General features: G+C 36.3%; 1 protein-coding gene across 3 annotated transcripts in view; it reads left to right on the top strand.

The window, feature by feature from the left end:
• Positions 1-13,645, top strand: part of TENM4 (teneurin transmembrane protein 4) — a 3,006,191-nt gene that overhangs the window by 927,899 nt on the left and 2,064,647 nt on the right. The window lies entirely within an intron of this gene.

Raw genomic sequence — 13,645 nt, 5'->3', positions numbered from 1 at the left:
ATTTTATTCAATCACATGACATACCTTTTGAGATTACATCCGCAAGTACTCTCTGCTTCAGCCATTGCTGAAACAATTCCTTGTTAATAGAAAATAATTTCATACTTCTAGGATGGTATAATCAAAACTAATAGAAAGAGGAAGTGACAAATTGACCTTGTACTCAAATAAGTACTAATTTGAGAACTTTCTATGAGCAAAACACCATTCTTGCCTTACATGCAAGGCATAGATAAAATAGCGAAGAGATTTCAATATTATTTATAAAGATAAGGCGTTTTAAAAGTACATAGAACTGCTATTATCCTCTTTTTGTCATTGTCTAAATCATGAATGATGTTAAGGTTAGATGATATAGAGTCAGCCTAACATGGTACACTTAAAGGGAAGGGGGAAAATGTTAGGAGGATTTATAGGGCTTTGTTTGTGTTGCTAAGGGGTTTGTCAACTGTAAGAGACTATCTTGCCTTTTTGAGGTGGTGATTAATTTTTTGAAGACTTCTCTATTATCTAGGATTGCTATAGTGTTCATTATTTAAACTATTAAGTATACCTATCTTCATAAACTTTGTATTGAGAGTCCGATGGAAATAATTCTTCAAAATCCAAATTGACTTTATGTAATGCAGAAAGTAATGGGCAATATTTGCTCTGCATAACCTGCCATAGGCAAAAAGATGCCTAGTAAAGGGAGAGGAGCTGCAAGACACTCAGATGGTTCTTCCTACAGACAAAACCATGAATGAGATCTCCATTGCCAGAAAGTTTTCTGCAGCTTTGAAGGTTCAAAAACATAGATCAATGGAAAATGTATGGGATTGAAAATCAGGTAGATCAGGGTTTGGACTTCATTCTGTACCCCTTTCTAATTAGTTACTTTGGGCAAGTATAATCATCTCTATGCTTAAGTTTCTACATTTTAAAAATGACATAAAAATTTATCAGTGACAGAGTTGTTGATGTTTAAATACTTGTTGTTGCTATTGTTAAGACTTTACCAAGTTCAGTGCTTCATACATGGAAGAAACTTAAGAAACTTAATATATGGAAGAAACGTAACTATAGCTCTTATATTGCTATTTGTCTGTCAAATTCACACTGTCCAAGCTTGAGAGATTACTATATAAAGCAGTCAAGGTATTAAATAGGGGCATATCCCAATCATGTAAACAAAATTTATTTTCTTTTATGCAAAATGTTTTCCTCCCCAATGTAGAGATATAAGCCAGGTTAGCAAACACATATAAATTATTAAGCATTAAAACAAAGCAAGACAGAAATAAATTATTAAGCATTAAAACAAAGCAAGACAGACATTGAAGTCCAGTTCCTAGGTATTTACTCAAGAGAAATGAAAATATGTGTCCACACAAATACTTGTGCTCAAATTTTCATGACAGATATATTCACATTAGCCAAGCCAAAAAATACAAATGTCTATGAACTGAGGCATAGAATTTATAAATAAATTTGGTATATCTATACAATAGAATAATATTCATTGAAAAGAAATTAACTATTGATATACACAAAGCATGGCTATAACTCAAAACATCACGCTAAATGAAAGAGACCACACATAAAACTTTATGATTTCATTTATATGAAGTTCTAGAAAAGGAAAAGCTGCATTGACAGAAATGATGCCAATGGTCATCAGGGCCAGGGGTGGAATGGGAATATATTGACTGCAGAGAAACATAAGGGAAGGTTTGGAGTATTGGAAATACATATTAATATTCTCTATTATGACTACCATTACACTACTATATACACTTGTTAACATTTATCAAATTGGACACTTAAATCATTGAATGTTGTTGTCTATAAAGCATATCTTAATAAAGTTAATGTAAAAAAAAGAATAAAAATTTTAAGTGACTTTTTAAAGTCAAGCTCAAAGGTATTTTATTTCCTATTTTTCTAGTGACCAGATTGTTCTAATATGAGCAGATGTGGCCAAAACACAGAATCTCTCTGACATCATATCTCATGCCAGACTGGCCTTCTAGTGCCTACACATTATTGCCCTAATTTGACTGATGAGGAAACTAAAACTTGATGAGGCTATGTAGCTGAAATGTAGAAGAGCTGGCTGGACTGCAATCCCAGTTCCTCTCACTCCAAAACCTGTCTCTTCCAATAAACTCTACCAGAGAAGAAAGGACAGGAAGAAAAAGATGAAAAGTGCTATAACAAGAAATACACACACACACACACACACACACGCACACACATACACACACGTGGAATGCTGTAGGGATAACTTACAAAACCCTATTTGACCCCTAATATATTCCTTCTGTAACATTAGCTGATCTACAAGTAGAATTTCTTTTGCCTAAGTTGGTAATTAATGATGTTGGCAAACCCTTTCTCCTGTTTTTCCCAGAAACACAGCCAAGCTACATTTCCCAATGTCCCTTATGGTTAGATTGGTCATATGACTGAATTATAGCTAATGAAATATGATCAGAAGTGATACATACAACTTATAGGCATGAACATAAAACCCTTCCACATGTTCCTCTGTGAGTTTTGCTCCTTTCAACTTGGGAAAAGAGATGATCTCAAGGGTAACCTCGGGGACCACAAACTCAAGATGCCAGAGCTGTCATAGTCTTGGTTCAAGACTGGCTGTGTGGAGAAGAGCTTCTCCCTGCAAAACAAAACTCACACAAACACTACCACCAACTTATTCCTGTCAAACTAGGGCCTGTCATTAATATGAGCAATAAACAAACTTCTATTGTGTTGAGCTAACCACATTTAATTAGATCTATTTGTCACCATAATCTAGCCTACCCTGACTAATATAAATAGGTTAGAAGCAGTCTGTGTCCTAGTATTAACAGAAGAAAACCTTAAGCAAGTTAAGTTTGATAAAATTTAATGGATCAAGGAACAATTCACAAACCAGGCAGCCCTCAGAACCTAAACAGGTTCAGAGAATTCTGGTCTGCAACGTGGTCAGACAATATTTATGGATACGAAATGGAAATGAGGTACAGAAAATGAAAGTGAGGTACAGAGACAGCTCGATTGATTATATTTCAGCGTTTGCCTTATTGGAACATAGTTTGACCAGTTGGCCGCCTGCAATTGACTGAAGTTCAACTGCTGTGGTTGGCTGCCCCTCAGCTGTTTGTTATAAAAGTATGCTCCTAATTTAGGCTTTCAGTTTATGCACTAAGTTAGGTTTCAGTTTGTTATGTCAGGACTAGAGTATGGAGCATCCTCAGGCCAAATTTAGTCTGATATAACACTAGCATCATAGCAGGCTGAGTCTTTTAATTAAACCCTTGCCAAATCTTAGATTGTATTATTTCAGTTTCAAATTATGGCCCACTCTGAACATTCCATTCATAGTGAAGGAGATAGTTTGCCCTAAATCCTAGAAGTATCTGGATTTTGGCACTCATCCATGTAGAATTAGCAGCCCCTGACCCAGGATTGTCTTACTAATTTTGTGCAAATAAATTATTTCAAGGAAGAGTAGAAGAAACCTGATAAAGACTTATTCTTAAATTAAGTCTGTTAAGGCTCTATCTCCTAGAAAATCAAGTCAATTCAACGTTCTTAAATGTGACTGCTTCTAGTAGCAGGCCTCTTCGTCAAAAGGGGCATATGTAATATGAGAGGATTGGACTGCAGAGGGACACTAAGCTCCTCTGAGACAATGCTCACATCACCCAGATTCAATTTTTCTTTCCTTAGACACTGTCCAGATACGCATTGCAAACATTGGTTTTCCTCTCTCTGCATTTTTCTCAGCTGCCATTGCTGACAACCTATTTTCTCTTAACATATTTTTCTTCTTTAGCTCAGCTGATATCAATGAGTCAAGTCTTGTTCTGGCTTGGGAACTATTCATTCTCTTTGAAGAGACTCTTCATATTTCTAAACCCATCCATTATATGTTGATTGTATCAGTCACACATTCTGTGTTCTCTGGAGACATTCAGACATTATTCAGCCAATGATTCATGCCAGCTCACCAGTATATAGATTAAAACATGTATACACACAACAAGAACTTAAAAAACAAAAGCCTTACCTGATTCAGTCTGTGTTACAGAAGTAATCAGCAAATGATTTGCTTATGTTTTCCTTTTGTTAGATAGTGTAATATAAAATAAAAAGCCAGTTAGATCTAGGTTCAAAGACTTGCACAAAACCTACTGGGGATGTGCTACTTGAATCAATTTGTTTGGACTCTCTTACCTATAAAATAAGAAAATTAAAACCATATGTTTTGGGTAATTATTAAATGTGCTAATTTCCTCTTTTCTCAGTTCAACGGAGGATAGGCCGCATTGAGTTTCCCATCCCTGTGAGTACATTACATTCTGTACTCTAGGTATTAGGTTGGTGCAAAAGTAAAAGCAGTTTTTGCCTAACTTATATTCACTTGTAAGGCATTTCTAGACGGTTCTTAAGTATCAGATAAAATCTCTGATGAAATGACCTGTTAAAATCCCTTACAAATTTGAGAGCCTGATGGGCTTTTGATAAATTTCACAGAAGTAGGCCAAGTATGAGAGAAACCTGCAATGTTGATCTTGCTAGAGTTTACAGATTGTGGGTGCCATTGAAATGACATGCCTATAACTAAAGAGCCAATGGGTGAGGGCCGTGATTCATCATGGCCTGTCAAATCCACAGTGCAAACAAAACTAATTATTTTTTTTTCTTTTTTTTTTTTTTTTGAGATGGAGTCTCGCTCTGTCGCACAGGCTGGAGTGCAGTGGCGCAATCTCGGCTCCCTGCAAGCTCCGCCTCCCTGGTTCACGCCATTCTCCTGCCTCAGCCTCCCGAGTAGCTGGGACTACAGGCGCCCGCCACCACGCCCGGCTAATTTTTTGTATTTTTAGAAGAGACGGGAGTCTCACCATATTCCCCAGGATGGTCTTGATCTCCTGACCTCGTGATCCGCCCACCTCGGCCTCCCAAAGTGCTGGGATTACAGGCGTAAGCCACCGTGGTTGCTGCATTTAATATTGGAATACTGGAACCCTCCTTACAGAATTAAAGGCTTTCTGTGGAAGAGGGAGTCATTGAGACTATATTAATTCAATCTTACAACAAGCTGTAATTTTAATTCCCATTGAAGAACGTGTTTTACAGAATATCTGATAATAAATCATACTAAGTACACAGAAAGCTTTCTAATCCTGGAAGTATATAAATAGGACCTGGATGACAGTTTCTTAGGGTAAAAATGGAGACGTCACGGTTAAAAGATAGGACATCACCTTGTGGCAAGGCTGTTCTAAAAGTAATTGTGTGACCTTGTGAAAGTCACTTAACCACTTTGACTTTTAGTTTTATTATCAATAAGTCACATTCATAATCCTTACCACAGAAGATTGTTATAAGGAATAGAAAGATCTATAAGGTACCTAGGCAATTTGTGTAATATAGCAGGCAGTAAAATATGGTGGCAGTAGTTATTATTAAAAAAATATTTCGGCTGGGCGCGGTGGCTCACGCCTGTAATCCCAGCACTTTGGGAGGCCGAGGTGGGCGGATCATGAGGTCAGAAGATTGAGACCATCCTGGCCAACGTGGTGAAACCCCGTCTCTACTAAAAATACAAAAATTAGCCGGGCGCGGTGGTGCGTGCCTGTAATCCCAGCTACTCGGGGGCTGAGGCAGGAGAATCGCTGGAACCCAGGAGGCGGAGCTTGCAGTGAGCCGAGATCATGCCACTGCACTCCAGCCTGGAGACAGAGCGAGACTGTGTCTCAAAACAAAACAAAATTCCTGCACTGAGGTGTGTCTTCAGAAAATCACTACCTCTGGGATCCTCTTGATTGAAATGATGGTAATGTCACCTGCTCTGTGTTGTTTTCGTGTGCATCAAAAAGACAACACAAATGCAATTGCTTTGCAAACAACTGTAAACATTCTGTAAACCTAAATAAGTTTTGCATTATACATGTCATTATTATTATCATTATTGTTGCTTTCAATTCTAAATTTGTAATTTTGGATAAAAAAACGAAGGAATCACTGATTCACATGGGAAATGATTATTTCCTCCAAGATTAGATTCTCCTTTCATTAAAAAAGCAAACAAAATATTGAGCCAAATCGTAAACAAGCCAAAAATCTTAGCGACATCTCTCACTGCAGTTTTCAGGGGGTAATCTATACTCTAATCTTCATGAGCAGGTTAGGTCACTTCTGCTCACCTGCTGAAAAGTCTCCACTCAATAACCCCATCACATTTCACTTGTGATACTTATCGAATCAGTCTAAATATCTTTCCCCTCCTCCTTTAACATCAATGCTTAGCAAATACATATAATAGCCCTTAACCAGTGTAGCTATTCTGGTATTTTAGTCTTTGGCAGTTTATGTTTTTTTCAATTAACATGTGTTTGTAACTTCCCTAATGTCTTATTTCCTGCTTAACAGAATCTTTGTTTCCTTATTTAGAGATGATTTTCAATATTCTTCATGCGGTCTCATTGAAGCCTTAGGGGATGCTATCATGAATATATTAGCAGTAAAGCAGTTTTATTTCCTATGGCGTCAAATGTATACTCTATTCCCCAACATTTTAAAAAGTGAATATTATAAAGCAGAACAATAAGAAAAGGCAATTGATTTTTGTAAGACTCAATCTTAATACATGGGCCCTAATGTATTAATTAACATGAGACTGACTTATCAAATGAGGGTTAAAAAGAGAAATTTTAAATACCCTTGCCCAGACTGCGGAGTCCTAATTCAATTAATTGTTCTGCAGATTTTAACCGACCAGTAGTCATCTTTGACATTTTTGAGCCCACAAGCTATAAACAAATTTAAAAAACCCAAAAAGCTATATGAAAAATTAAAAAACAAAAACAAGAAGAACAGTCCCTTGAGGTTAATATTCATTTAGGATATTGTGAAATATGAAGTGTTCTCAACTGAGAATTCACTTCTCTGTAAAAAAAACAAAACAAAACATAACAAAAAAACAAAGAAGAAACAGGCAAGCTCTCCAGAGAAACAGGTTAAACCAAGGCTGAGTTGAAATCTTCCTTTTTCTCCAAAAGAAGGGTCTCATTGATGACCTCCTCATGGCTTGTGTGTCCCTTCATTACTAGAAGCCTAAGATGTGAAGGGTAAATATTCCCTCAGGTAAGGAATGGAAACAGAACAGAAAGCCATAGACACTTGCCATTGTCTCTGTACACACCCTGTTTTGTTAAGCATACCTTACTCTGTCAAGCAGGGGTGTCCAATCATTTGGCTTCTCTGGACCACACCAGAAGAATAAGAATTGCCTTGGGCCACACATAAAATACACTAACACTAATGATAGCTGATGAGCTTAAAAAAATTGCAAAATAAAATCTCATAATGTTTTAAGAAAGTTTACGAATTTTTGTTGGGCTGCATTCAAAGCTGTCCTGGGCCATAAGTGGCCATGTGCCACAGGTTGGACAAGCTTGCTGTAGGGCTTTTCTGCCTCATTGTCTAGAATAATGCATGACTGCAGCCTGTCAGTTTACCATCACCCATCCCTCCACCCATTCTGTCATCATGTATTCACTGAGAATCTACTGTTTGACAGGCATTGTAGGTAATGGGGATATAAAGATCCAGAAAGGATAGTACCTGTTTTAAAGGGTATACTTTGAGATATCTCAAGGGTAACATTTTTTTTGCATATGCTCTTACAGAGACCAAACAACAAATATGTGGTTAGGCGTACTATGTTGTAAAAAATGTAAGAGTGGGTAACAAGAGAAGTGGCTGAACATGTGTATATAGAATTAATTATAAGACACTTGGGCCAAACCGAGTCAAGCAGGTTTTCATATGGCTCAGTTTTGCAAATATTTTGACATACCAATTGTTTAAAGGAAGCTAAATACACAACATTTCCAAGCTTACTGAACAATGGGAATTTAGTTTGTTTTAAGTTTACTTTTGTTTATCATGGAGAAGTGACTAGGAATTATTTGGAAATTAAATTGCAGATGATAGGAAGCCATTGGGTGATTAGAAACCAGGGTAAATCATGCACAGATTTAAATTTTAGCAAAATACTCTTACTTCAATGGCAGAATAATTGTTATAAATAAGAGCAGTTAGAGAGGAGAGTAGTTAAAGTATCTAAACATTAGTCCAAACAAAGAACAAGAAAATTCTGCACTAAGGTGGTGATAGTTGAAAGAAAAGAGAATACATAGAGTGCTTATTGCTTTTCAGAACTTCTGGTAAGGTTGAACTATATAGGAACTAAGAGGACCAGAAAGAAAATAGGGGAGAAGATAATGTGTGCACTTGGACACATTAAATTTGATGAGCCTTGGGTATGAATGTTCAGCAGGACATACTGGCATTCTGAACAGGTGTAGGTAGAAGTGAAAATGATGGTAGTAGATGATATTTTCTGGACTTATAAAGGCAAGAGCCTAAACTACTTTGTGATTTTTGCAGAGTATTTAGGACTCTGATTAAGGAGTCTACCTGTTATACATTGGGCATTTATGACATAGTGTCTCTAGCTGTTCCCTTGTACAGGTGCTTTATCAAACTCACCTCCCATTCCACATGTGCAAGAGGGGAAAAAGAGCTCATACATCACTTAACCATTCACTCCAAAAAGCAGAATAAAAGGCTAGGTGCAATGCAAAAATCATTTTATAAGGTATAAAGCATACAATCTCCATATGTTCATGTTCTACTAAAGTTTTTTCTTATAAGATGATCTTGAAAACAATTTCTACATAGAGTAGGCCCTCTGTATTCACGGATTCCATATCTGTGGGTTTAATGAACCATGGACCAAAAATATTTAGAAAATTTGCCTCTGTACTGAACATGTATGATTATATCCTGTTAAGTATTATAGGTAACCTAGAGATGATTTACAGTATAGGGGAAGATGTACATAGGTTATATGCAAATACTCTGCCATTTTATCTCAAGGACATGGAACATCTGTGGATTTGAGTGTTCACGGGAGATCCTGAACCCAACTGCCCACTAATACAGAGAAACAAATGTACTATAAAGTCTAGAGAAGAAACAAGAACAAGAAAAATGTTTCTACAGACAAAGGATCCTTGGAGACCTTTTTTCAGTGACATATGAAACTTGTTTTATAAACATCATATTTTGCTATGAATTCAGATTTCAAACAAGTGTTTTATGTTAACTAAAAAGATAAATTTTTCCTTAAAGTTTCGCCTGGCAAATGAGTTAAGTAAAACTGAGCATCAGAACGTAACAGGAATATTTGACTTTTAATTTATCTTCCTTGCTTTTATTTTTCAGTGAATGCCTCTAACTGCAATTTATGGTGGTGATGAAGGAAGAGGTGAGGATACGATTTCTAGCACAGGGGCAAGTTGGATGTGTAGAAATAGGAGCTCCAAGCTGCCTATATATTTTTGCAGTAGTGGAATGAGGTCTATTTATATTTTGGTGTTGCTACCAACTATCGGTATGACGATAGTAGAGTTCCCTCATTCCTCTAACTCTTACTCCCATTATCTGTAAAATATTAGACTACAAAGGTCCCTTCAGCTTTATGCTCATATAATTTAAACACAGCGTATTTTCTTTAAGGCTTCTATAAGTATCCCTGAAAGTTGGTTTAGAAAGAAATGTGATCAAAAATAACATACTTAAAGGGAAGAAATCTTTCTAATTCCTAACATTTCTCATTCAGAACACAAGACCCTACTGTACTTGCATCTATGGACCGCACCTTTTGTCTTAATAGTATTAATCTGAAGTAGTACTGACATTCAAAATATCCATCCCAGCAGAGCCATTTGCATTTTTTCTTCAACTTCCATTAGCATATTTCTGGTTATTATGATCGTTGAATTGTACCTTTCTGAAGCTGGAGTATAGACATTATTGCCAAGTTCCTACCTCAGTTTGTTTCACCTCCATCATTAATTATAGTTCTAATTAAATCAAAACAAACTGACTTACTATATAAATTTTAATTCTTATCTGAACATTTTCTTGGTTTAGTCTTTGATAGCATCAGAAACATACTGTGACATTAAAAATTACTGCAGTCCCCTTCTAATAGTTCCCTTTTTTGTTGTCTGTCCTCTATTGACTGCATACTGTATTATTTATGGCAAAAGGAAGGCTCACAGTGGAATTCTTGATTGTACTCTACCAATGTATAAGGTCAGTTGAACATCTGAATGTTTCTAAAATCCTTTGAAATTATGTCTGCCACATCAAAGGAATGTTGCTTGAGAAAAATGATAGTACCTATCAATAAGCACCAACATTCAGTCCCCTTTTAAAGATTTTACTTTAAATTTTCTAAGCAAAATTTGGTCTGCTTTTATAATACCAGAAAATAATCGCTGAGTCAGAAGAGCAGGTGGAGCAGGAAAACACTCTGGTTGCGGGGTGGGGGTAAGAAAATATCTAATAAGGTATGATTGGCATTATTACAGAAAAGGGGTAAAAGTTGGAGAATTGTGGGGGTGGATGTTGAGAGAAATGACCGTTCTCTTTTCCCAAGAACTTTGACCAACTGGGTAATAAATGAATCATAGCTGGTGGCTGGAAGGAATGTTCTCATATATATTTTACTGAGAGAGTTCTATCTATCTGAAAGAGCATATATTATTGAAAACGTTATTTTTATACCATCTACAGCCCCTACACACATACATCAAAGCTAAGTGGGAAAAAAAGGAGTTAGTCTTAATCTTCAGAAAAGACAGACAAAATAAGAAACAAAATTAAGTTGAAAAAATAACTGTCTCTCAGATGACAATACTTTCCTCTTTTCTCAAATGCATTTTTATTTGGGGTTAGTGCAATTAATTCATGCTCTTTGGTCTGATAATACTCCCACACAAACTGAATTCCTGAGTGACGCAGAACTGTATCAAGTATTTAATCTAAATTCATTCACTACTTAAATATCGTCTAGCAATAGGTGTTGTAGACATGTTAATGGGTATTGGACCCATTATAGATTTTGTAAGCAAGTCTTATTCTGAGTTTAATTCCATTTTGTTACCTAACTTTCTGTGATTCATGTATTTCTTGATCTTAATTGGTTGTGAGTTGTTTGAGGAAGGGGTCTTTTCCTTCACTGTTCCTGTGTCTCCAAGATTAACCAGTGTCTGGCACCTGGGGTGGACCTAATAAGTGTCAGTGGTATTCATGCACAGTAAGAATACTGTACACATCATCTGTATTTTTACCTCTTTCTGTCATACATAGAAGTAATTTATTTTCCTGGTATTGGTGACCAAGAATCTGTAAGCTACAAAAATTTTCCCTCAAGAAAGTGAAAGGAAGAAAAAAATGCTGAGCACTTACTGTCTGTTAGATTATGCCAGGGGTTATCAAATCTATTTTTATATTTAAATTATCGCAGCAACCTTGGCAGGGAAGTATTATCACTCTAGTTAACAAATGAGGAAAAATGAATTTTCAGAAAGATGGATTAACTTACCCTTGACCTTTAAATTCTTAAGTGGCAGAATCAAGATATATGTCACATGCAGTTTTCAGACTATGTGGCAACATAGCCATAGAAACCATCATGAGTGTGTGAGTGTGTGTGTGTGAGAGAGAGAGAGTGTGTGTTTATATATGTGGTGTGTCTAGAGACAGAGAAAGAGATAGAGTTAGAGAGAGCAGCTATCCTTTATGAAGGTCCTTTAAGTGATTTTGTTCCACTGATGGTCGGTTAACCAGTGCATCCTGTACTGATAATGATCCATCATGCTAGAAGAGAAATGAGGCCATCATCATGTCTTTCCAAACAGCCCTGAAGCAGTCTTCCTGTGCTCAACTTCTGGAATACTAGGGAGGACACAATCAGATGCTACCTAGCAGTTTAGACAGTCCCATAAATTCATGTCTTTTTAAAATGTTAAGTTCAGGGGTACTTGTACAGGTTTGTTATATAGGTAAATTTGTGTCATGAAGATTAGTTGTACAGATTATTTCATCACCCAGGAATTAAGCCTAGTATCCATTAGTTATTTTTCCTGATCGTCTCCCTCCACCCTCCGATTGGCCCCATTTTCTGTTGTCCCCCTCTATGGGTCCATGTGTTCTCATCATTTAGCTCCACTTATAAGTGAGAACACGGGGTACTTAGTTTTCTGTTCCTGTTAACTACTCGTCCGTTTGCTAAGGATACCATCTCACACCAGTCAGAATGGCTATTATTAAAAAGTCAAAAAATAACTGGTGCTAGTGAAGTTGCGGAGAAAAAGGAACACTTATACACTGTTCGTGGGCACATAAATTAGTTCAACCATTGTGGAAAACGGCGTGGCAGTTCCTCAAAGACCTAAAGACAAAAATACCATTTGACCCAACAATCCCATTGCTGGGTATATACCGAAAGGAATACAAATCGTTCTATCATAAAGACACATGCATGCATATGTTTATTGTAGCACTATCCACAATAGCAAAGACAGGAATCAATCTGAATGCCCATTAATGGTAGACTGCAGGTTGATTATTCTTCACTCAGACACATTGTGGTATCTTCATTTAAGAAGTTCACTCAAAATAGAATGTGTCCTATTTCCCCTCCATATTGAAAAAGAAATGCCTGTTTATCCCTTAAAACCTCTCTTAAATGTGATCTTCCCATGACACCCTCCCTAGCATTCTCATAGTGTTGGTCATTTCCTCAGCACTTTCTACTGGTCTCTATTGTAGCATTTATTACATTCACTGAGAATATTTACTTGTTTGCCCCTCTTCTACAAGATATTCTGGCATGTTGTTTGAAAATATTCTTTCTACTAGGTAATATTTTCTGAAAGAAAGTGAGGACTGGTTAGGACCTCAACTTGATAAAGAATGGTCAGTGATCAGCATTTTATTAACTTTTTCCTTAGGCATGACTAACCCTTATGTAAGTCTCTATCTTGGTCTTAGGAAAAAAAAGAAAAATTAGTATGAAAAATTCTAATCTCATTCTTACTACTAGAAAGAAAAGTTAAGGCTTTTATGTTTATTTCTTCTTCCATGTCTGGAAGAATGAAGGAGCTGAAATAAAAAGTGTTAATATTAAGAAAATGAAAGAAAGAGAGGTTAGAATGGAATTGAATTCCAATCCTGACATTACCATTTAATGAAACTGGGGCTCTATAGAGCATACATAAAAATGAAAATAAAATAATAGTGGGACAAAATAATATGTATCTCACTGGATAATCAACCTTTACATAACCTAATATATTTAAAAGGCACTGACTTCAAAATTTGAGCTGAATGAAATTTTACTTTTACTTTTACCTTTTCTTTGATTCACCCTTTCATTCTTTGGCTCAGTTTCTCTGATTCAGCCATTTTCTTCTCCTTTAAAACACAACTGAAGGATCACCTCATTCAAAAAGTCTTTCCTAGCTGAACTAATAGAATTGGTGGGTGTAGATGGCAGAGGGATGGTCTTCTCTGTACAGCTATATGCCCTAGGATTCCTTCTGAAATATCGTCTTGTGCGGTCGTAATAGCTTATTATTTGTTTTCTCTAAAATCTATCTGATTGGAAGAACTGTATCCTAAAATACCACAGTTCCTAGAGCAAGGTAATTATTGAATCAGTATATGTTAGACATAACTAAATTCTGAGCCCCCACAATGCATTTTATCTTTATAGAGACACTTATGAACC

The sequence above is a fragment of the Pan troglodytes genome, chromosome 9 (assembly GCF_028858775.2).
Source record: "Pan troglodytes isolate AG18354 chromosome 9, NHGRI_mPanTro3-v2.0_pri, whole genome shotgun sequence".
Lineage (NCBI taxonomy): Eukaryota > Metazoa > Chordata > Mammalia > Primates > Hominidae > Pan > Pan troglodytes.
Note: the sequence above shows the minus strand (reverse complement) of the source record. Positions and strands in the feature narration are given on the sequence as shown.